The sequence below is a fragment of the Bos mutus genome, chromosome 2 (genome assembly GCF_027580195.1).
Source record: "Bos mutus isolate GX-2022 chromosome 2, NWIPB_WYAK_1.1, whole genome shotgun sequence".
Lineage (NCBI taxonomy): Eukaryota > Metazoa > Chordata > Mammalia > Artiodactyla > Bovidae > Bos > Bos mutus.
The window spans coordinates 88,644,393-88,667,008 of NC_091618.1; the positions used below are offsets into that span (position 1 = coordinate 88,644,393).

At 45.1% G+C, this 22,616-nt stretch overlaps 2 protein-coding genes across 4 annotated transcripts in view; both read left to right on the forward strand.

Moving 5' to 3' along the window:
* KIF5C (kinesin family member 5C) overlaps window positions 1-9,659 on the forward strand; it is a 159,845-nt gene extending 150,186 nt beyond the window's left edge. The window contains exon 26 of one of the 2 annotated variants that reach the window (XM_070390183.1): window positions 1,360-9,659. The gene's annotated coding sequence lies outside the window, so the exon portion shown is untranslated. The remainder of the gene's footprint in view (window positions 1-1,359) is intronic. The other variant, XM_070390175.1, reaches the window with a different exon arrangement.
* Window positions 9,660-19,333: 9,674 nt separating this feature from the next.
* Window positions 19,334-22,616, forward strand: part of LYPD6B (LY6/PLAUR domain containing 6B) — a 240,612-nt gene continuing 237,329 nt past the window's right edge. Inside the window, exon 1 of one of the 2 annotated variants that reach the window (XM_070380740.1) lies at window positions 19,334-19,453. The gene's annotated coding sequence lies outside the window, so the exon portion shown is untranslated. The remainder of the gene's footprint in view (window positions 19,454-22,616) is intronic. The other variant, XM_070380746.1, reaches the window with a different exon arrangement.

Sequence of the window (22,616 nt, forward strand, 5' to 3'; positions counted from 1 at the left end):
GGGAGAAATAACAATAACCTCAGATATGCAGATGACACCATCCTTATGGCAGAAAGTGAGGAGGAACTAAAAAGCCTGTTGATGAAAGTGAAAGAGGAGAGTGAAAAAGTTGGCTTAAAGCTCAACATTCAGAAAACGAAGATCATGACATCTGGTCCCATCACTTCATGGGAAATAGATGGGGAAACAGTAGAAACAGTGTCAGACTTTATTTTTCTGGGCTCCAAAATCACTGCAGATGATGATTGCAGCCATGAAATTAAAAGACGTTTACTCCTTGGAAGGAAAGTTATGACCAACCTAGGTAGCATATTCAAAAGCAGAGACATTACTTTGCCAACAAAGGTCCGTCTAGTCAAGGCTATGGTTTTTCCAGTGGTCATGTATGGATGTGAGAGTTGGACTGTGAAGAAAGCTGAGTGCCGAAGAATTGATGCTTTTGAAGTGTGGTGTTGGAGAAGACTCTTGAGAGTCCCTTGGACTGCAAGGAGATCCAACCAGTCCATTCTGAAGGAGATCAGCCCTGGAATTTCTTTGGAAGGACTGATGCTAAAGCTGAAACTCCAATACTTTGGCCACCTCATGCTAAGAGTTGACTCATTGGAAAAGACTCTGATGCTGGGAGGAATTGGGGACAAGAGGAGAAGGGGACGACAGGATGAGATGGCTGGATGGCATCACTCATCGATGGACATGAGTTTGAGTGAACTCTGGGAGTTGGTGATGGACAGGGAGGCCTGGCATGCTGCAATTCATGGGGTCACAAAGAGTCGGACATGACTGAGCAACTGAACTGAACTGTACACATATTAAAAACTATATATATATATATATATATATCAGGTCTAGAAATTATATCCTATTTAATAAAGTTTTGATACACTTTGATAAAATATTAGGCAAAATCGTGGTGGTAGAGCCAGAAGGCACTAACTGGGCTCTTGAAGTGCATTTGAGGATGCTTTTTTTTATTAACCACTGTGATTTCATGTTTTGAGGCATAAAGAAAACAGCTCTGGAAAAGCACTTCTGCAGTTTATAGCAGGGTCACCCAGATGAATGTAACTACAGAAAGCCATTGAAGAGCTCAGGAGTCTGTCCTGACCCCTGGGTCTCTGATTTATGTGACATTCCCTGGATCACTGACAGTCGTTGCAGAGTAGTGCTACCTCTTTCTGGTTTTACTACTTCAGGATCTTATTGTGAGTTTATTTGTTAATTGTTTTTCTTTCTCTTTCTTCTTTTTATAAAAGTTTCTAAGTGTTTTATTTATTTTTTAATTTAGTTTTTATTTTATATTGGAGTATATAGTTGCTTTCCTGGTGGCTCAGATGATAAAAGTATCTGATTACAATGCAGGAGAGCTGGGTTTGATCCCTGGTCCCAGAATATCCCCTGGAGAAGAGAATGGCTGCCTACTCCAGTATTCTTGCCGGGAGAATCCCACGAACAGAGGAACCTGATGGGATATGGTCTATGGGGTCGCAAAGAATTGGACATGACCTAGTGACTGGCACTTTTCATAGCTGATTTACAGCGTTGTGATAGTCCCCAGTGAGCCCTGCATCCCGCTTCATTCGACATCCTGCAGAGAGGCAGAGTGACCCGTCAAGATCTGGACAACTTGTTAGTGGGGGATCCTGGTCTGAGAGCTCTGATCTGCTCTGCAGCAGTTCTCAAGGTTCCTGACCTTAGGACCTTTGACACTCCTAAAAAGCTTGGTGAACTCAAAGAGCTTTTATATTAATATTTCTGAGTTGTATCTGCTGATTGGTAGTATAAAATGCCATTTTTAATGAAAAGTAATAAATTTCCAAAACAAAAACTTAGAATGGCACTGGGTTTTGTTTTGTTTTGTTTTTACAGTTTTTTGCAGATCTCTTACTAAGCTTAAAAGACAACAGTTGGTTTCTCACATCTCCTGCAGGCCTTCTGTCTGCTGCAGTTGGGTTGTTTCAGTTGAAATATATGAAGCAAATCCAGCCTTGTCCCTCCAGACAAGGTTCCTGTCCGTTTAACAGCTAAAAAATCCATGGCGTGAAATTACGACCAGAGTACCTTTATCACGGGCTTGTGCTGGGAATTAAATGAGATCATGTGAAAGTAGAGTGAAAAGTCAATAGAGTATCTGGAAAAAATTAGACCCTGACAAATTAGACCATGAACGTTATGGGCGTGGGGACAGGCCTAAAAGGAGTAGGTGAAGCAGGACCTGGGGGAGAAAGGAAAGAAGTGACTGCAGACAGCACTGGTGTAACCTGGGACTTTGAAACTAGCATTGTGCCTTCCAAGGGGGGGATCATGGAGGAGCTGAGGGAAAGAATTCCTTCCTTCATCTCCAGCACAGTCACTGGACTTGACTCTCCTCAGTGGTACGCTTCTCAGAGTTACGAATTCAGAGCAAATAAAACTCTCCCTCAACAGCAGGTTGCACGAGTGCCCCCGTGGGACAAATTTGGTTCTATTCAGCAGTGGTACATCTGATACAACTGGTAATTCTTACAATGTGGGGACTGAATTGTAGAAAGGCAAAAGGAAAGATAAAACTATGTATTATTTGGATTAAGCATAAATCCATTGCAAGCAATTGCAAAAGCCAAAGTTGGTGGGGGGAAGTCTCTAACGGCTTCTTGCAAAACCCATATATAATTAGTTTCTTTCTTCAACCTTCCCCACCTCCTCTAAAGGAAGGTGATTTTATTTCTTGCTCAATCTGGTCACACGTTGCCGCTCTGAGTTACTATCCCCAGTGATGCAGAGGCCCACAGACAGTCCAGCAGCAGGATGCTTGGGCCAGTATGCTTTTAGGTGAGTGAGTGGCTCCTCTGAACCATCTAAGGAGGGTCAACAGTGCCGGGTTCTCAAGGTTCACCAAGCTTGTCTGGATGGCCAGTCTCTGTTCAGAAGTCAGAAATGGTTTTTTGGGGGGCTAACCCACTGGCCTCTATATGTTATATCTGTCTTCTCCCTGGAGTTTGTCAGAGGAGGTGAACATCCAGATAGTTAGGGGATGGATGGGAGTATCCAAGTCCATCCTTGGACCTGGGGAAAAGACTACTTTGGCATACATGCCCATGAAGATCTTTAACTCAGGATGAAAAAGGTGTACCTCTAAGTAATAAAGGGCGTTTTCTTGGTAGAGTTGCTGTGTTTCCTTTCAGAACCCCTCACAATTTCAGTTCCCTCTCTATCTCCTAGAGGCGGTTAAACTAAGCAGGTTGGGCCTCCTTTGCGAACCCCCGTTTCTTCCAGACTGTTAGCCAAAACGTGCAGCAGCTTGCACATTGAAGGGAGCTGGGGGATTTGAGTGAAAGGCCTTCTATGGAAATTGTGTCGCTTCATGGTCCGCTGGAGTTATTGGGGCCGCCCCGTAGAGTCTGTGTGTCTAACGCTCAGCTCTGTCAACACGGGTAGGCTGCAGTCATCACGTTAAGCCATAATCCTACATGTAAAGTATGTGCTCAGTCTCTCCTGCAGGCATGCAGGACAGCAGCCTCATCTGACCAGAGTGAACCATGAATGATTCTGAGATCACTTGGAAAAATGAACCTGTAAGGAAAGTGAAATGGGCATTTCAAAGGTACTATTTAGAAAGCATTCTTGAGCCTATTGGTTTTCAGCTCAAAATAGATTTAAATGACAACTATGATTATGCTTTTAGGGTTTTCATTTCTGGTGCTAATAAAGCACACAGTCTTACCAGAGAGTCTCCTCTGGTAAAGATGCTCTTTCCAAAAACAGATCTCTTTCCCTCTATCTGACTTCTAAAAATGACGGGAATATAAGATGGCTTTATATTTTTAATGCAGCAGCTTTGTAATTGTGAGCAATTGCACTATTGGGAACAAGAAATGGTAGTTATTGTATGATCTCCCTGACTATTTATTTTTTGAGTGGGAGAAGAGGTAATATTCTAAAAAGGAATGTGTTCTCTTTTTTTCTACTCAATTTGTATTCCTTGTTCCCTTTCCCCCACCACCTACTTTGCTCTTATCTACTTTTAAAATCCCTTTTCCACACTCTGATTTTTTCCCCATTTATTTATAATTTATATCCTACTTATTTATACAAAATATGTGAGGTTGCTTACAATATTATAACACATAAATCAGGAGAGTGAAGACAAAAAAATTAGGGAGAGAGCGTTGTAGTAGGAAGCTGAGATATTGATCACAGTTGAGCACCAAGTTTGAATGTAAGGCTCCTCGGGGCAAAAACAGATGTGTGTCCACTTGAAGTCCCCTCTTTTTTTTTTTTTTTTTTAGGTATAATTGCTTTATGATCTTATATTAGTTTCAGGTGTTCAACATAGTGATTTAAAATTTTTATAGATTGTACTCCATTTATTGTTGTTATAAAATACTGGCTATTATTTCCTGTGCTTTGCAGTATATCCTTGTAGCTTACTTATTTTTTGCATGGTGATTTGTCCCTCTTAATCCCCTCCTTCTGTCTTGCCCCTGCCCCTTCCCTCCCTCCACTGACAATTGCTCATTTGTTCTCTATATCTGTGCATGTGTTTCTTTTCTGTTGTGTTCACTAGTTTCTGTTTTTTAGACTCCACGTATAAGTGATAGCATACAGTGTTTGTCTTTCTGTCCGACTTACTTGACTTAATAATGCCCTCCCAGTCCATCATCCATGTTGTTGCAAATGACAAAACTTCATTCTTGTTGATGGCCAAGTAGCATTCCATTATGTATCTACATGAAGTTTTTACAATCAAAAGAGCAGTTGGGTTTTTCTTAGTGACTGTCACATTTCCTGTGCCTGGCACTTCCCATGTATTCCTTAAGGATGAGGCTGTACTAAGCTCTCCTGTCACCCACTCCCCACCCCACAAGCACCATGATCTCTGCACAAAACCCACAGGCAGGACCCCAGACAGACCGGGGCTTCCAGCTGGTGTGAGGAGGTTGAGACTTTTGTTTCTTGCTGAAAGTAGAGTTCACTGGAGTTGGTCCGAAGGCTGACGAATGGCTGGCCTCTGAGTCAGAACTGGTCACATTTCATCCTGGAGACTTGACAGTGATCAGATGAACATCTGGTGGGACGTGGAGTGACATCAGAGAGGGCCTACTGCGTAACTTCATCACCCTGGGGAGACAAAACAGTGCCTTTCAGGACTGGGAGTCTCTGCCTTGAGAGAGCTTGGCTTGGGGGGCTTTGTCTGACCTGCCTGGATGTCTTCAAGTGCTGGCAAGTGAGAATTGGTGTTTGAGTTCCCCCAAGGATGAGAAAATGAATTCTGTTTCTCCAAATATCTGTCATTTCAATAGGCACTGACTTTTGGAAGACACTGTGAAAAGTGAAAGTGAAAGTGTTAGTCCCTCAATCATGTCCAACTCTTTGTAACCCCGTAGACTGTAGCCCACCAGGCTCCTCTATCCATGAAATTCTCTAGGCAAGAATACTGGAGCGGGTAGCGCATTCCCTTCTCCAGACGATCTTCCCAACCCAGGGATTGAACCTGGGTCTTCCACACTGTAGGCAGATTCTTTAGCACCTGAGTCATTAGGGAAGAGACTATTGTCTTGGAGCAAAAGCACGAAGTAGGAGGCTGTGCTGTCCAGTAGGCTCACTGCTCAGCACACAGGTGACTTCTGAGCACTTGACTTGTGGCCAAGTCCACCCTAAGATGTATGGAAAGTGCAAAAACACACCAGTTGACAAACACTGGCAAAAAAGACTGTGAACTATCTCAGTAGTAACATTTTAATGTAAAACATCTCAATCTCTAATAATTACTTATGTGGCCACCTGAACATTTATTAATAAAATTAAATGTGTGGCTCACATGGTATTTCTGTTGGGACAGCTCTGGTCTAAATATCTAAAATTAAAACTTTTTTTCCCCCTAAGGAGTGAATTTCTATTGTGTTCTCTAACTCCTATGTTCTTTCTCTCTTTGATTCTCTTTCAACAGATATGACTCTCCACGTAGCATGTCAAGGACTACATTAATCACCAGTTCCGTTATTTTTCTCCCTTCTACACTTTCCATTTTCTTTTACACTTGCTTACCCCAGCCATCTGCAGTACACCAGTTTCAGATATTTGAGCTGTATAGAGTTTCTGTGTACAGATGCGTGCTTGGACTTTTCTCAAGAAATCTGAAGGGAACGCTGACAGAAGACCCACTTACTCCTGGGACCCGTTGCTCTGGCCTTGGGCCTGGGGCACTGGGTGGTCCCTGGGTGGTTCTTGGAGACTCGTTTCTCGGCAGCCATGCCCCAGCAAACACCACTCCCTGAGGGGGAACAACCAAGTGCCGTGGAGGTGGGGACTCCTGCTCCACCACCACAACTGTCTGGTTTCCTGTAAAATAAACACATTACTTTATATTTTTAGGGAACACAAAAATGTTGCTATAGGGTTTAAATTTTTCATTCTGAACACTTTTCCAAAACAAGTCACCCCAAAGATGCATTTTGAATACCCTGGTCACATCTTTGGATCTGTAAAATACACCTTTTAGTATGGCACCCTTTAAAATGCAAAACATATTTGTTCAAGGCAGAAAAACAATCTCACAGTAGCAATGTAGACAGGGTTCATTCAGACACATCTGTGTAAATGCAAAAAGTCATAGCATTCACCTCTGAGCTGCTTGTTACTGAACCTGCAGTGACTAGTCTCAGCCAGCCCAGGTAAAACATCATTCCTTCAGATGTGTTGAAAATACTGCAAAGTTGGATGAGTGAAAATGGGGCTGCCTCCCTCCTCACTTCCTCCTCCCTGAACACAGGAGCTCGCTTAGGGGATGGCCTCTTCTCTAGGGAACCATCGTAAGCTTGGTGGGGATACTGCTGATGAAATCCAGGATCGTTCCAGCAGTTTAAAAAGAAGCCCTAGAGGGAAAGTGACATATTTTTGTGCCTATGAATGTTGTTGTATTAATCCATCCTTACTGACTGTTGAGGTGAGTTCTCTCTTTGGCAGCAAATAGATAGGTTTCTCTTAGGCAGAATTTGAAGAAATCAGTGGGTGGATTTTTCAGTTCAGCTGTCGTTTCATTCAAATACATGACTCTAAAGCTGATTCAACTTTTATTTCTAGTTGTGCATATTAAAATGATCAATGTCCAAGTAGTAAAGTTTCCAGGGAAACTGACAAGGATTCACTTCAGTTAGTCTCATGTGCTGCTACTTGTTTGGGTAAATCTGAGGGTTAAGTCAACGATGACCAAACCCATCTCATTGAAAGAACTCATCCTATGCTTGTGCCGACCTGGGATGAGTGAGCTGGTTCTATCCCTGCTGTTTTCACCATTGGAATGAAATTATGCCAGGAGAGACATGGTGCTTTCTCATTGCTGGTGGGTGGGAGATAGTTCGTGTGTGTGTGCGCTCATGCATGTGTATAAAAAGCACTAAAAAGCGAATTGATTTCCAAACTTCTTGTGTAAAATTTCTCTAACCAAGAAAAGCTGCTTTGACTTAATTTATTTGTTAAATGTTGCACTTTATGTGTGTTTTGTTTTGAGGGGCAGGTAGTAAGGCAAGAGAAGAGGGTGAATTCCACTGAAGTATTTATTTCATAAGAATGACAGGTTTGCATTCATTTACATTTTTAAAGCTTCTTGTTTGATTTTTTTTAACATTGTTGATAGTGCTCCAGTGCTATTTGCCGTCTGACAGAAAGATCCTTGTAGAGCAGGTTTGACAAACCTTATCAGATAATAAATAACATATGCCATAGATTATAACCTTGCTGTTAATATGGTTGCCTCTGATTTTAGAAGCTAAAATTGGTCCTTAAGAGGATTGCCAGTTAATAAACTATCATAACCACTGTTGTGGTTATGCTGTCTTATGCAACTGTATAACTCTGTGTTTGGAAATTGAACAAAGGTGAGGAATTCTTCCTTTTGGGTTTTCTTGGTAATAGATTATTTTAGATTCTTTACAAAGTCATTTTTCCCTGGTCACCCCCTTTCTAATTCTAAAGGGGTCTTTGACCTGTTCATGTTTCTAAAAGAAACATTCACTTGTAGTTCCATATTTCTTGACCTCTGTCAGGGATTCACGAAATTCAGTTCACTTTTATTCATAGAGAAAGTTGGCTTTGATGTCTCTTAAAGATGATTCTGCTAGTTGCTGATCAGCCAGTCAGTTCACCTAGCTTCAGTCTTTCAGGACCTCTAAACTAACTTTCCTACCCTGTGACTAAAAGGCAGATCATTGGAATGGATTATGCAGTATAATCAAATGAATCCCTAAATGTTACTTTGCTTAATAAGGTAATATCAGGATGATATACTTTATAGAATCACTTTTGTTAAAAGCCACATTTATGCAATTTTCACTTTCTTAGACTACCATTCTTTACATTTGTACTCCAGATGTGAAAACTACGTTTGTGAATGGCTGAGCCTATGATGATATTTTTTGGTTGTATGCTGCTTTTTGCTAGAGTGTGTATGTATGTGTGTGTGTGTTTCTCCTCTATGAATAATTTTATATTTCAAGCTAATTCTTGAAAGTTTACTCTTTGATGCTAAAAGGGAATAACCAGATGATTTCTACAGATAATCTCTCCCTGCAGGATGGTGGATTGTTGAATCAGAGGAATGCTGTTTGAGATATCAACATTTATGGTTGGAGACAAAAATATATTAATGCCAAGTAGGTTTTTGTCAGTTACTGGAGAATTCTGTATAAATGCATCATCTCTTCCAATGCTGTACAATTTGCCTTGTGGAATGGCAGATAGTAGGGAAAACAATAAGTGTGGATTAAGACTTTAAAGGAAATAGTATTATATGATTAAGAAAATTAGAATTTGTAGAAATATTGGGATAAATGAAGTAAAAAGGACTGTCTAGAATGTAGCATCCATCTAGAGAGTTTTTGAAGCCCTACTTTCATGGGGGGAAGTGATTTTCCTGTCCAAAGGCCAGACTAAGCCATCTCCAAGACTCACGGGGAGATTATCACTTCTTTTTTCCTGGTGGAATAACTGAAAGCAAATAAAAATTCTCAATAGTCTCCTTTTGAAGTGTATTTTTTAAGCTGGGCAGAAAACATTTAGACTCTGCCTTTATGACCCAGTAGGGAAGTTGTTTGTTGGCAGGGGGTAGGAGGTAGGGGACTGGGGTAAGATTTCATTTCTAAGTTGTCTCACACTGCATATCTTAAGCAAGCTACGGGAACCGTCATAGTCTAAAATGCCTTCACTGAACATTAACAGCTTAGACTTTTTAAAAAATCCTGAATAAGGTCAAGGTAACAGCCGAAGGAAGCACCATTCCGTGAAGTCTACTTACATATTTACAAATCTGTTCATCAGTTTAAATATTTTTCACTGTGTGTGGATATAAGGGGAATAGGGCAATTCTGTAGAATTATCCATGTCTAGTTTGTAAAGTATGTTGTGTGTACTGCAGATGTGTGTTCTCTGGGCTTTATGTATTTGTACAGTAGCTTTCATTAAAAAAAAAAAAAAAAAACTTGTGGATGAATTTGTTTTGGTGGTGTGAGGGGGAGAATGGCAGTTTGTATCGAGTTATGATGCTGTAATATAGTACATGTAACAAAAGAGCTGGAAGTAACCCTCCCCTGGCCCATGGACAATTTTGGTTATCTTCTAGGTTCTAAAATGAAGATCTATGGATACTCTGGCAAACTGCATGTTGTATAATTTGAAAAATACTAAAAGTGGAAAATAAAATTGAATTAAACTTTGGCTGGTCTGTTTTTTCTTATCTGAGTCATCTTAATGGCACTCTCCTTGCAGTCCTCAATGCCAGTGTGAGGATGGGCCATTTTCTGGCCTCGAAGGAGTTCATTTTAGGGAACAGGGCTCAAATTCAAAGCCTGAGCAAAGTCAACCTTTACCTCTTTGTCTTTTGCTTTGCTTGAATGTCTGTTTTTAAATTTTTCCTTCATTGAGGATCCAAGAAAACCTGACCTTTGTTTCTTCAGCACTGAAAAGACGGCCACTGATGTCAGTAAGTATCTTAACTTTTTAAAAACTATGATTGAGTTAGTGCGATAGACCAATGTATTAGCTGAATTTCTGAATTTCTTCTTGAACAAAAAGGATTTGTTCTAATAATATGTTTTACTTCATGGGCATTCTTCAACTAATGCATTGGAGCTCTGCATATGTTGAAAGGTTATTGGCATCTTTTGACAATTGTTGGGGTGTTTGATTCCTGTTTTAACCTACTGATTATTGCTGTTTTGTTTATTTGGCTGTGCTGGGTCTTAGTTGTCACATGTGGGATCTAATTCTCTCACTGGGAATCAAACTCAGGTCCCCTGCTTTGGGAGCGTGGAGTCTTAGCCGCTGGACCATAAGGGAAGTCCCAGGTGGAATCTTTAGTTGCAGCATGTGAGGTATTTTAGTTATAGCATGAAGATCTTTAGTTGTGGTCTAAGGGATCTAGTTCCCTAACCAGGGGTTGAACCTGGGCCCCCTGCACTGGGAACATGGAGTCTTAGCCACTGGACCACCAGGGACATCCCTAACTTACTATTTCTATTAACGTACAGCTCTGAGATCTCGTGAGAGGATGCCAGAGTATGAAGCCACTGGGGAATAACAACTGGCAGGACACAGGATTATTTCTATCTGCTCTCTCAGCACGGAGACTGCCCTACTTTGGGTCACTGACCTTCTGTGGCCGTGCGTGGCCTTGTGTATGTAAAAACCCTCATTCGTTCTTTGGTTAATGTTGCCTGAGAGCCAGACAGTAAACTGCTTTTATCAATTGAAAGTGGAAGGGTGGATGTCAAATAAAGGCTTTATAGTAGAATTCAAGGCACTGCAAATGATATGCTTTTATGATGTCTTATCCATCTCCTTGAATTGGTCATTCTCCAAAAAACTTGGAAGAGGCAGTTACCAGACTGTTAAAGGTAACTTAAGTAGTAAAACTTCAAACATGGTGGATTAATATTTAGGCTGAAGCCCATTTATTTTAGATGGGAAAGCAGTCCCCCAAAAGGACCTGATTTATACAGCACATTTCAGTACCACGGGAGGCGACCTCTAGGTTCCAGGACCAGCGGCTCTGCAATACAGTAGGTCTGCATGAACCCCATCTGTTCCCTGGGCTCCCGCGAGCCATTCTCAAGGTTTCCTGTTCCATCGAGCTCTGAGCAGTGTTCAGGCTGTGCCTTGGAAATGCTACAGAGCTGGAGCGTCTGTGGGAGAATGTGGAACGGAAGCTATCTGCCGAGGCAATTACTGGTGACGTGTGTATTGGCAGCTTTAATTCCAGCATTTGTGACAGGTTACATCTTGTGATTTGTCTTATGTACATAGTAAATTGAACAGGAGTGGGAGGTATCTCTCAGATGACATATCAGAAGAAAAAATGTGGGCTCACTTGACAAAAGGCATCCTGAGCCATGGGATTTTTACTTTCCCTTTGGTGTTTGGTGGTTCTTTAGCCAATCCCCAGAGCAAACACTGATTTCCGTGTGGTTAGTTGGGCTCAAAATCATAAAAGACTCTCAGGAACCCCTGTGGGTCTTTCTACTTGACAATGCACCATGGATGCAAAGGTTGGAAACTTCCACCTGCTTCGCTTCCCCAGTGCTGAAGGAGGTTCTGTTTGAAGCCCCCTCTATTTCTGTGTGTGCTCAGTCGTGTCTGCCTCTTTGCAACCCCATGGATTGTAGCCCGCCATGCTTTCCTGTCCATGGGATTTCCCAGGCGAGAATACTGGAGTGGGTTGCCATTTCCTACTCCAGGGGATCTTCCCAACCCAGGGATTGAATCCACATCTCTTGCATCTCCTGCATTTGGCAGGTGGGTTCTTTACCAATTGACAAGAACCTCTCTTTCCGGGACCCTCTAAACCTTCACCCCTACCCATGACCAGACTGCAAATCATTCTTATAGGACAGCTTTTCAAAAGATTGTCCTAAAATGATACTTTACTCCTTCAGAATGTATACCTGAGATGAAGGAGATTGGCAAACTTGCCAATAATGTGTGCCAGTCCCAGAACCTCACTACGCTTGGAAAGCTGCAGTTGGTAGTGGATTAAGGTGAGAGCCTCTCCTGGTGCTGTGCCAGATACTGTTTTAAGTGCTTTACATGTATTAATCCATCTAATCCTCCTAATAACCCCATAAGGTAGGCACCGTTGTCTCCAGTGGGGAGGGCATGGGCACAGAGAGGTTAATTAACTTGCCCAAGGTCTCACAGCTGGGAGGACAAGCGAGGATTGCAATCCAGGTGGACTGATCCTAAGGAGTGTACTCTCCACAGCTAAGTAATACTGCCTCTCAGAACAGTGCTCTGTGTGTGTGTGTGTGTGTGTGTGTGTGTGTGTGTAGTGGAAATCAGCAACCAGCCTCAGAAATCATTTTGTAAAGAACTTATACAAAGTTTTCTTATTTGGCAACTTTCTGTGCTTTCTCCTTTCATGGGAATCTGAGATCTTACTATTATTTGAATTACTTTAAGCAATCTAAAACATCTAGGAAAGGATTGTTGTTGTTGTCTGGTCACTAAGTTGTGTCTGACTCTTCTAACCCATGAACTGTAGCCCGCCAGGCTCTTCTGTCCGTGGGATTTCCCAGGCAGGAATCCTGGAGTGGAGTGCCGTTTCCTTCTCCAGGGAATCTTCCTGACTCAGGGATTTAACCCACATCTCCTACCTTGGCAGGTGGCTTCTTTATCACTGAGCCACTAGGCAATCGAAATAACAGAGATGCCTCACTTGGAAGTGCAACAGTCACTTGGGTCACGGTTTTCAAACTGTAGGTAGTAAGAATTTCACTTACCCATGTTGACTTCTTTTTCTCTTTAGGACGCTATCTCTGGTTGCATTTAAAAATATACGACCTATATCCCTTGACTTCTCAAGCTAAAAGAAGATCAGGGTTCTCTTGTCCCAGCTGAGCCAGCTCAAGCAGAAGGCCTGAGGGGGCCCTGGGTGGGTTCCCTCATCCATAGATCTGTGTGAAGCCTCGAAGAAGGCTCTCAGGGACCCATGCTCATAATAGCTGCCCTGTACCTCACCTCCAGCCCTGTCATGATGATTAATAGGATCTCATTTTAGTGTTTTGAGTTTTAGAAAAGTAAACATGCCAATCATACCACACATGCAAATGCACGTCCAACTACAGAAAGGAGCAGGAACAGCGGTAGTGGGGTCCCCCTGAAACCCCCGTTTTGTCACAGACTCCCCGTGCTTCTGTCTGAGGATGCCTCTCCTGGGCGCCTGCAGGGTTGGGAAGGGCCGGCCCAAGGCAGGTATGTCTAGGTCACACGATGCTAATTCCTTCAGCCAGTGCCAATCTGGCTACCTGCTAGCCAGACCCCAACCAGCAGCCCTGGTGTCCTCGCTACCCTGCAATGCCCTCTTCTGAGCAAAATACCCCTGAAGCATGGGCCATCTGGCAGTGATGCTAGTCAGTCATGGAAGAAGGATGGAGTTGGGACCTGGACCTGGCTCTACTTCCCAGGGAACCACTCTGGGATGTGGTCAGCCCATTTAACTGTGTAGCATCTCAACAACCTCATCTCCATACCTGAATCAGGGAGTTTTGTAGCCCACTGTCCTCCGTTCTTCAGTTTGTTGTGAGCATCAGTGAGAAACTGTATGTAAGCATCTTACACAAATGCCACTCAAATATATGGGGTTGTGACATTGAAATAAAATTCAAAAGGTAAATCTTTTTGGCTTTATTCTGTGATTCATGAACCAGGCAGCATCCAATCTAGCAGATAGAAGAAGCTCTAAGGAGATGTAGAAAGTGAAAGACTTTTATTGGCAGAAGGTAACAGGAGCAGAGAGGCAAAAAGCAGGTTGGTTATTGCAAGGTCACTTTCCTTTAGGGGATGGCAGGGACATGTAAGGCAGATGACCTAATGAATGCTGGTCAGGTGATTCCCTATTGCCTAATTTAAGCTTCCATTTCTGGGAGAGCCAAAACTGAAATTAAGTCCCATTTTTGGTTTGGTGACATGGGACTTTAGAATAAGTGACACCATCAGGGGCCTGTTGCCTTATTTTTAATAGTTATTAGCAAATACTTCCCAAGTGAAGGCATTTTTTCCTTGGACACCAGCTAAGCCTTCACCTAGCATCACAGATACTTTGAGCAGGAGAGAAGACTGTGAAATCCTGGGAATCATTGGATTCTACCAGTGAAATGGAATCTCACTGGAGCTGTCTGTTTAGGGTCCTTGCTTTTCCTACTGCTCCACCCTCTTTTTCTTTTGGGGAAAGTCTACTCTTAGGCTATTTCATGGGGAGAGAACCTCCTGAGAACTGCAGTGAGTGGGGTTTGAGGCTAGTTTCTATCTCTGTGCCTGGTGGCTGTTCCGAGGACTCCTGTAAGTACGCCTCACTCAATGTCCTGACGCTAGATCATGAGTCAAGTCTATTCAGACTCCCAGCAATTACAGCTAGTGCTAAGTGCCTACAACCCAGAAGCATCTTTGTAGGAGCAAAATACAGGAGCAGCTGCCACCTCCGTGTGATGTACTCAGAGCCTGCTGCAAAAATATGAGCATTCGTTAAGTTTTCTGCTAAGATTTAAGCACCTACTTTGTACTCAGCATTGTTTTCGGAGCTGGAGAGAGGTGGTATATGACACAAAATGTTCATTTTCTTAGAGGTACATTATAAACCAGTGGACAGCACTTTCTAAAATGATTTGGTACATTTAAATGCTATAAACAGAAAAGGGTGCTGTGATACTACGTGGCTTGGGTGGTCGGGGACAGTTCCGTGAATGAGGGAAGGAGGCAGCTTTGCAAAGATCTGGAGACAAATCCAAACAGAAGGAACAGTAAGTGCAAAGGTTCTGAAGCAGATTTTGCTTGGTGTGTTCATGGTACTAGAATTCTGATTTTACACTAAGAATTTTCTCCACACTGGTATTTTAGTTCCTCATTTAGCAAATTAAAAAGATAAGTATGTTTGTGTTGATTTCAGAAGTAAGCAGTAAATTTAGAATAATCAAGATCCTCTTTGCTTGGTTTACAAATACAACGACAAAGGCATCTGGGCATTTTTGTAGGCAACGACTCTGTAGCAGACCCATGCATTTGTGGTCCACGCTTCAGTGCTGTCTCTGAAACAAAGCCAAAGAGGGCAAGCTCATCCCCAGCTGATAACGTTTTAGACAGCCAAGCAGATTCACACTGATCCACAGTCCTCCAGAGGTTACAAGACAATACTAAGGGACAGATATGGAAGAGCTGACTTGCTGCCCAGCCTCAGGGTCTAGCACAGGCCTGAGGGGCCAGCTGCGTCTTTGTACATTTCTCAGGGAAATGGCACAGCCATAGCCAGCCACGTGAGAAATTTTTCCTGCTTGCCTTGTATTTGAGAGGTGTGCTCAGCTCACTTTCGGAAGGTTATTTCAACTTTTTGCTACATCAGGACTTTGTGATTGGTGAACATCAAAACCCCAAAGACATGTATGCATCCTTGGCTGCCCTTGGTAAGCACAGAGGGAAGCTCACCGGTCAGGATGAGAATATTCTGGGGTTTGTCTGATCCTTCTTGGGCTGACCTTTTTGGGCATTCCTGAAACATAGCCACTCTTGCTGCAGCTGCTGCCCGCCCTGTTCTTGCTTCAGACTCAGCACCTGCCAAGATTAGCCCCAAAAGAAGCATGTCCCCTGTGGGCCTCACACACCAAAATGGCACTAGACCTAAGTCCTCTGTTTCAGGGTCTTATTAGCCTGTGGCTTTAGAATATGGGACAAAACATCGACATTTTTGTAGGATGTCACTTGGGAGTGTTAGCTGAATAGCCTCAGCTGTTCAAATAGCAGTGCTAGATACGACTTGTGTGGAGGGGGTGTGTGGAGGGGGATGGCTGGACTGAGGGATGTGCGTGCTGGAGGGGGGTGTCCTAGCAAGACAGGTTTAGGCTCCTTTAAGATTTAACAAGCTAGCTCTCAGGTAGCTGCACATGTTATTTTCCTCATGAAAGAAGGCTGTTTTGTTCGCTGAGTGCTCCTTGTGCAAAGCTGGGTTGTGCAGGGAGAAACATGTCTTTCCCTTGGTTTGGGTGGGGTGAGGGCTTGGCTGATTGGCAGATGTGGGCTGGAAGGTGATTCCAAGTGAGCTGATCCCTGGGGCTGCTTCTCACCTGAGAGATGAGAAGGTTGGATGCTATCAGTTTCCTAGGCTCACCGGTTGGTAAGTAGCACCTAACTGCTTATCCCACAACCTGTCGGCCCTCCTGAATCAGACTTCTCGGGCGCAGTGGTTTGCACCTTGAGCAGGCCTCCTGGTGAACCTCCTTCTCAAGGATCTCTGCCCTTTGTGGGGGCTCACAAGTCTTCCAGTCCTAAAACCGCTGGCTAAGTTTGGAAGACTGATTCCTAACTGGTCTTGAGACCCAAGGCTTATTTGCAAATATAAGGACAGTTGTGGATGCTCTCTTAAGGAAAAACTGTAAGATATAGAATACTGAGTCCAGGTTCAAGGTTTGTGATTCCTGGATGAATCCCCACTCTGAAGTCAACTGTGAAAAGAAAATCTAAGCACCTAACATCATGACCAGCACAGAGTAGCTGCTCAATGAAGGTTAGCTATTCTTTTCATGTCTCCAGCTTCTTCCTCTGATATACTAGTATTATCTTCATTTTATAGATGAGGAAACTGGAGCATAGTGAGATTCATAAACCATGACTGGATTTTAACCGAAATGGTCTGATTCCAGAACTAGTGAACTTAAAATTCTGGGTTACCTAATAAACTGATTCTCAGATTTGCCTGCCTGAATCCATGGTTCTTTCTGATCCTAGTAATTCTGATCACTTCAACACCTCTCCCGTGTTAGTTGTAATTAATCGAGCAGTTATTATGTGCTGGGAATTATCCTAGGTACTTTATATGCATTGTTTCATTGAAAAATGTGCACAGAAAATGGTGTACCATGTTAATGTACATACTGAGTGCTATGTAGAAGTAGGAAAAATTAGGAAGGTAAATATATTCCAAGGTTCAGAAAATTGGAATTATTTCCTCTTTGGATAGCTTCTCTTCCATTATACTATCAAAGATCTAGAGATGGAAAAGAACCTGAAGATTTCCTAGTTCGGATATCCTTCTCCTGGGGATCACAGCTATTTGCAAGGATTAATTTAGTATAGATTCTCCAGGAGTCCATCAATGGTTTGGTCTTTATTTTCAGCACTATAATAGCTAACAGATATCAGCCGGCTCTCTTGGCACTGCCAGGCTGAGCACCATTTACTGAGCAGGTGCTTTGTGTGGCCCTGTGCTCATGTACTTCATGTACATTCTTTCCTTTAACCTCACAATGGTATCAGCCCATCATATTTTGGATACCCCTTTCAAGTAAAGGACTTCAAGCACAGAGTGTGTCTGATTTCATGCATACACATTTCCCAAGTAGGAGAAATGCATAACTGAGGAAGATGCTTAGGGCTCCTCAACAAGCCCAGAGCGGGGAGAGAGAGAACAGGAACATCAGAGCACAACTTGCATTTACTTTCCTGATGATTCTCAGGTTAGCCCAGGTGGCATCACCTACCAGGTTGGCCCAGCCAAGATCACACACAGAGTGGGAGGATCCTAAATCACAGGGGATCACACACTCCACTGACTGAAACCAACATGCAAGAAGGGCTGGGTCCATGTCACGTGGGTGAGACCCAGAGGGATTCCTGGGTTCAGCCTCACCTACTAGTGCCAGTGGCTGTCCCAAGGCTGTCCCTGTCACAGTCCCGGGAGGGACACCAGCCTCCCCACCCACCATGGAGGGAGTGCAGCTGGAGGAGGGCACACTGGGTGGGGCATCCTCTGTGGCTTTTTTCTGGGTTGGCCTTGCCCAGTGCCAAGTGGCCAGCCAGGCCATACCACATCTTAAACACCCATCTGTGCAGGACTCACTGATGAAGGGACATGGGGTCCAGGCCTTAAGAGGGTTGAGCCTATTGTTCAACACAATAGGGGAGGGGTGGCCTTGACCTCATCTTAAGAGCCTCCAGTTATGGCTTCTGAGGTTTAATGTGCAGTCATTGAAGAATATAGAAATAGTTACAAGGAGGAATAGTCTCTATACAACTTTAAAGTTGTACAGTGTTTCCTGTAGTGGGCTTGAAATGGATTTCTTTAATGAGTCTGGAAATTAACATGTTAGTAGCAGCATCACACATCATCTCCTGTGTGTCTGTGTGTGAGAAGACTATTCATTTGTTCAATGAAACACTTACGAAATATACCACACTCTTTCTATCCTATTCTAACACGTCTTTGTTTTTGAAACTGTCAGGGCCTCAGTAAATACAAATGGCTCAGGTCACACCTGACCTTTGAAAAGCTGGGAAAGGCCATGGATTAGAGAACTCAGAGCAAACCCAAGCCCTACTTCTGCAGAAGGTCAAGACTTCCCATCCACAAGTCCCCCCACTCAGCTCTGCTATCAGCTGTGGGATGTCAGGTCAGTCGCCCAAACTCTGGGCTGTGCCTGAACAGGGTGGGGCTGGCAGGACAGCATTGTATGTCCGAGTTCCTCTGCCTGTAACATCTTCAGGAGGTAAAGATTTTCCAAAGGTGCCCCTAAGACCTTTGCAGACCTCCCACAAGTCAGCTTCTCGACTGGCACTGGGAGGGAGGTACGCAGTACAGAGAGGATGGGTGGTCTGGAAGCCAGGCAGCTTGACTCTGGGCTCTCTGACAAAGTGGGAGGGGGGACGCTCCAGCAGACTCTGGCCTGGGGGGACCAGTAAGAGGCTGGTCACGCCTCAGTTATTCATCAGCCCTTAACTGAGCACCTGCTCTGCCCTTGGTTTGTTCACCTCTAATGATTCATCAAGGACAGGAGAGTTTGCTGTCCCACCTGGGGCTTACAGTCTCCAGGTGGGGAGGACATCACTATCTGAACGACCTTATTTATAGTTTAAAGTCATTATTTTAAAAAGGATCATTTGAAGTGCGGATGGGAGGGCAGAACGATTAGAAAAGGCCTGTCTGAGCTTTCCAGTTCTGAACTTGCCCTTGGCCCCATCAATTTAACCCGGAGGCTCTCGGTTCTTGATTTCTACAGCCCACAAAGAGAAGGACTGGCCTCTCCTTTTCCTGTTCAGGGGTTCCGGCTCCCACGCTCCGTGATCCATTTCCCCAATGGGCCAGACTGTGTGGAAACGGTCTGTGTGTGAGCCGGGTCCTGGCTCCCCGCCCCTCCCAAGCACTAACTGTCCCAGGTGTCACTTATTACGGGGCCGCCGGGGCCCCGCTTCCACCCCGCGGAGGATCTCGAAGGAGTCCCGGGCTGCGGGCTGCGGGCAGCGGGCGGGGCCCACCTGTCCCGGCCCTGCCCCGCCCCTTCCCGGGCGCCCCAGGTGGCTCGGGGCGGGGAGGAGCCGCACCCCGCCCCGTCCCTCCCTGCGCGGCCACACCAAGGCCGGCCCGCAGCGAGTGCGCTCTGCGCTGACTGGGATCTGAGAGCCGAGACCCGGGCTGGCGCACGGAGGCCCGGCGAGCGCGGCGGTGCAGGTGAGCGGGACAGGCGCACCGCGCTGGGGGCGGCGGGCCCCCCAGCCTGGTCCCTGCGGGGCCGCGCGGCCGCGGTGGGCAATGCGGGCGCCCCTGCCCGGCGCCGCTGGGGAGTGGGGGCGCCGGGGCGCGGCACAGCTGAGGGGTCGGGGTCGCGTCGCTGCCTGGGGGCAAACAGCTGCAAATATCTGCCCCGGACCCGGGCGCGGGGACATGATCCGGGCTGCGCGGGTCTCTCAGCGGCCCAGGCGGCGCGGAGGCAGGGTTTGCCGGGAGCTGGTGGGGAGAGCAGGGGGGCCGGCTGCTGCGGAGAGCGCGGAGCTGGGCGGGGGGGAGCCCAGGGCGAGCTCCCGCCTCTCTCTCTCTGCGGTGCTTCCCGGGCCCGCGCAGGTGTCACTGTTCCTTCTGCCCTGGTCTTTACTTCTGGCGCTGGTGTTGAGAATCCGACAGACACCTGGGTTAGCTACCTGCGGCTTCCAGAAAACTGGGTATGCGAGGCTGCCCTGACTGCAGGGGGCCGAGGTTGTCAGGGTCCATCCAGGTCTGTGTGTCCTGGGGCGCTGTCGGTGTTGGGGTGAAGGTGGAGGGCTGCGCTCCATCTCACAGGCCCTGGCCATCAGAGTGATAAAGTGGAAAAAGTATAGAATTTAAATTCTAGTTACTAGCTGTATGGCCTCGAGTAAGTTACTTAATTTCCCTGATTCTGTTTGCTCAGAGGTAAGAAGGGTATTATAATCATCACAACAGTTAAGTTATAAGATATTTGTAAAATCCATAGTAGGTTGCTTGATGAGAATTCTCTCCATTTTTTTTCTGTATCTAGTTAATGTAACACTTTGTGCCTCCCAGAGGTTCAAATTCATTTCTGAACAGAAGAGAAACAGATGAGGTTCAGATTACCCTCCTTTAGGAGGAAAGGCAGTGATGATGGTGTGTGTTTTGTTCCCCGAGAAGGCAATGGCACCCCACTCCAGTACTCTTGCCTGGAAAATCCCATGAACGGAGGAGCCTGGTAGGCTGCAGTCCATGGGGTCTCGAAGAGTCAGACACGACTGAGCGACTTCACTTTCACTTTTCACTTTCATGCATTGGAGAAGGAAATGGCAACCCACTCCAGTGTTCTTGCCTGGAGAATCCCAGGGACAGGGGAGCCTGGTGGGCTTCCGTCTATGGGGTTGCACAGAGTCGGACACGACTGAAGTGACTTAGCAGCAGCAGCAGGCCTCCTCCAGGCTATCTTAATTGCCACCACCATCCTAGAAGCCAGGTTTTGAGAAGTGACAGCGCACAGGTCCTGAATGTAGAAGAGATGGTAACAGTTTGCTTTCAACATTATTGACTGTATTTGTCAGAATTCTTTTCTTTGGGTTGTGTTTTAGTCACTTGAAAATTGCCTTATGCTATATTGAAATTGCGGAGAAGGTGATGGCACCCCACTCCAGTACTCTTGCCTGGAAAATCTCATGGATGGAGGAGCCTGGTGGGCTGCAGTCCATGGGGTTGCAAAGAGTCAGACACAGCTGAAGCGACTTAGCAGCAGTAGCATATTGAAATTGATTGAGTTACATAAATGAAAAGGCTGAGGGTTTCATCTGCAGGCATAACTTGATCCCGGGCACACATAAGGTGGCATGGCTTTTTCTCTCTCTCGTATGTATCTTAGCTCTTTCCCCCCACCCCCACCCCCCATGTTGACTCCTTCTTCATATGGAGTGATAAAAGCACTGGCACCTTCAGGCTTATCTGTTCCTTTGTGGGAGGGGTAGGGGGGATGTCTTTCTCCTCTTCCATCTCCTCCATCCTAACAGTAGATCTTATCGATATACTAGACTAAAACTGGGCCAAGCCATCTCCGTGGACAGGGAGTGGGTTTTCACCATAAGAGTGGGTACTTTGCTCAGGTGCCACTGTGATAGACAGCTCCACCCCAGCTTCCGGGGATTGGACGAGGATAGTTTCCAATGAGATGTCTGACTTCCAGGCAGATAAAAATAGGACCTGCTCATTGTACTGTCTCAGCCTTTGCTCACCACCACCTAAAGGAAGTCTTTGGTAGGATGTAGACAGCCTGTGTGCCATATTCCATCTGTCAGTTGTCAAGGCTTATCCAAGGCATGGAAGGCGTCCTGCATATTCATCCTTTGATTTCTTATTTTGCTGTTTGTTTGTTGGTTCATTCATTCACTCAGCATTTAGTAAGTGCCCAGTGTATGGCAGGGCCTCTGCCAAGGGTGAAAATGTTTGCTTTTGAGAATTTCACAGTTTAGTTGGAGAGGCAGATGTGCAGATAACAGAGTCTGTGTTTAACTATCTGGGGACAACCAAAGCCTTCCCAAGGAAACTAGTTGAGCTCTGAATCGGAGATAAGTAGAGCTGCTCTAGGAAGAAAGTTTGAGGGACTTCCCAGGCCAAGTGGTGGGTACTCTCTGTTGTAAGTAATATTGTTTAGGTTATGGGACTGTTTGCTTAAGAAGTCTAGAGGTGGATGGTTCAAAACAGCCACAGTTTTGGGTTGGCTTCTTGAAGATTCTCTAGGTTTCTGTCCTGCCACAGGGTGACTGGAGCTCCAACATGCCTTCACATGCTAACATCTAAAACAAAAAGGGAGGGAGAGGGCTTGCTTTCCAGTGATTATCTAGACAACAAAAGTCATAATTTCTCAGAAGTTCCCTATGTTCCCTATGGTCATGTGTCCATGCTCAACCATCAGTGGAAAAGGAGGCAAGCGTGGCTGTGATTGTCGTGGCCAAGCTGTGCTCTGGAGCTGGGGGAGGGTCACCTTCCCTGAGCACATCGGTGCCCATATCTGAAAATCAGAATTCTGTTAGCTAGGCAGAAAGCGAAACTGCCTGTCAGGCTGTTAGGTAGGCAGTCATCCGAGTCTCCCAGAGGTGGTGACAGATGATGAAAGACATGGCCTTGTGGGCAGACAGGAGAAGCTCAGGACAATAGGAGACGTCTAGGGTGTGGCCGAGGGAGGGAAGGGGTTGAGGTTGGAGGCTCTGGTAGAGACAGGAGAACCACTCTGGGCATCACTAAGAAGCCTAAATCTTGGTCCCATCCCTCAAAGAACTTATGCTTAGAACCTGGTGAAGCGTTTGAATCTTTCATACTTTCATAGTGACAGCAATGATGGCTCACTCTATGGGGGTAACTGTGGGTG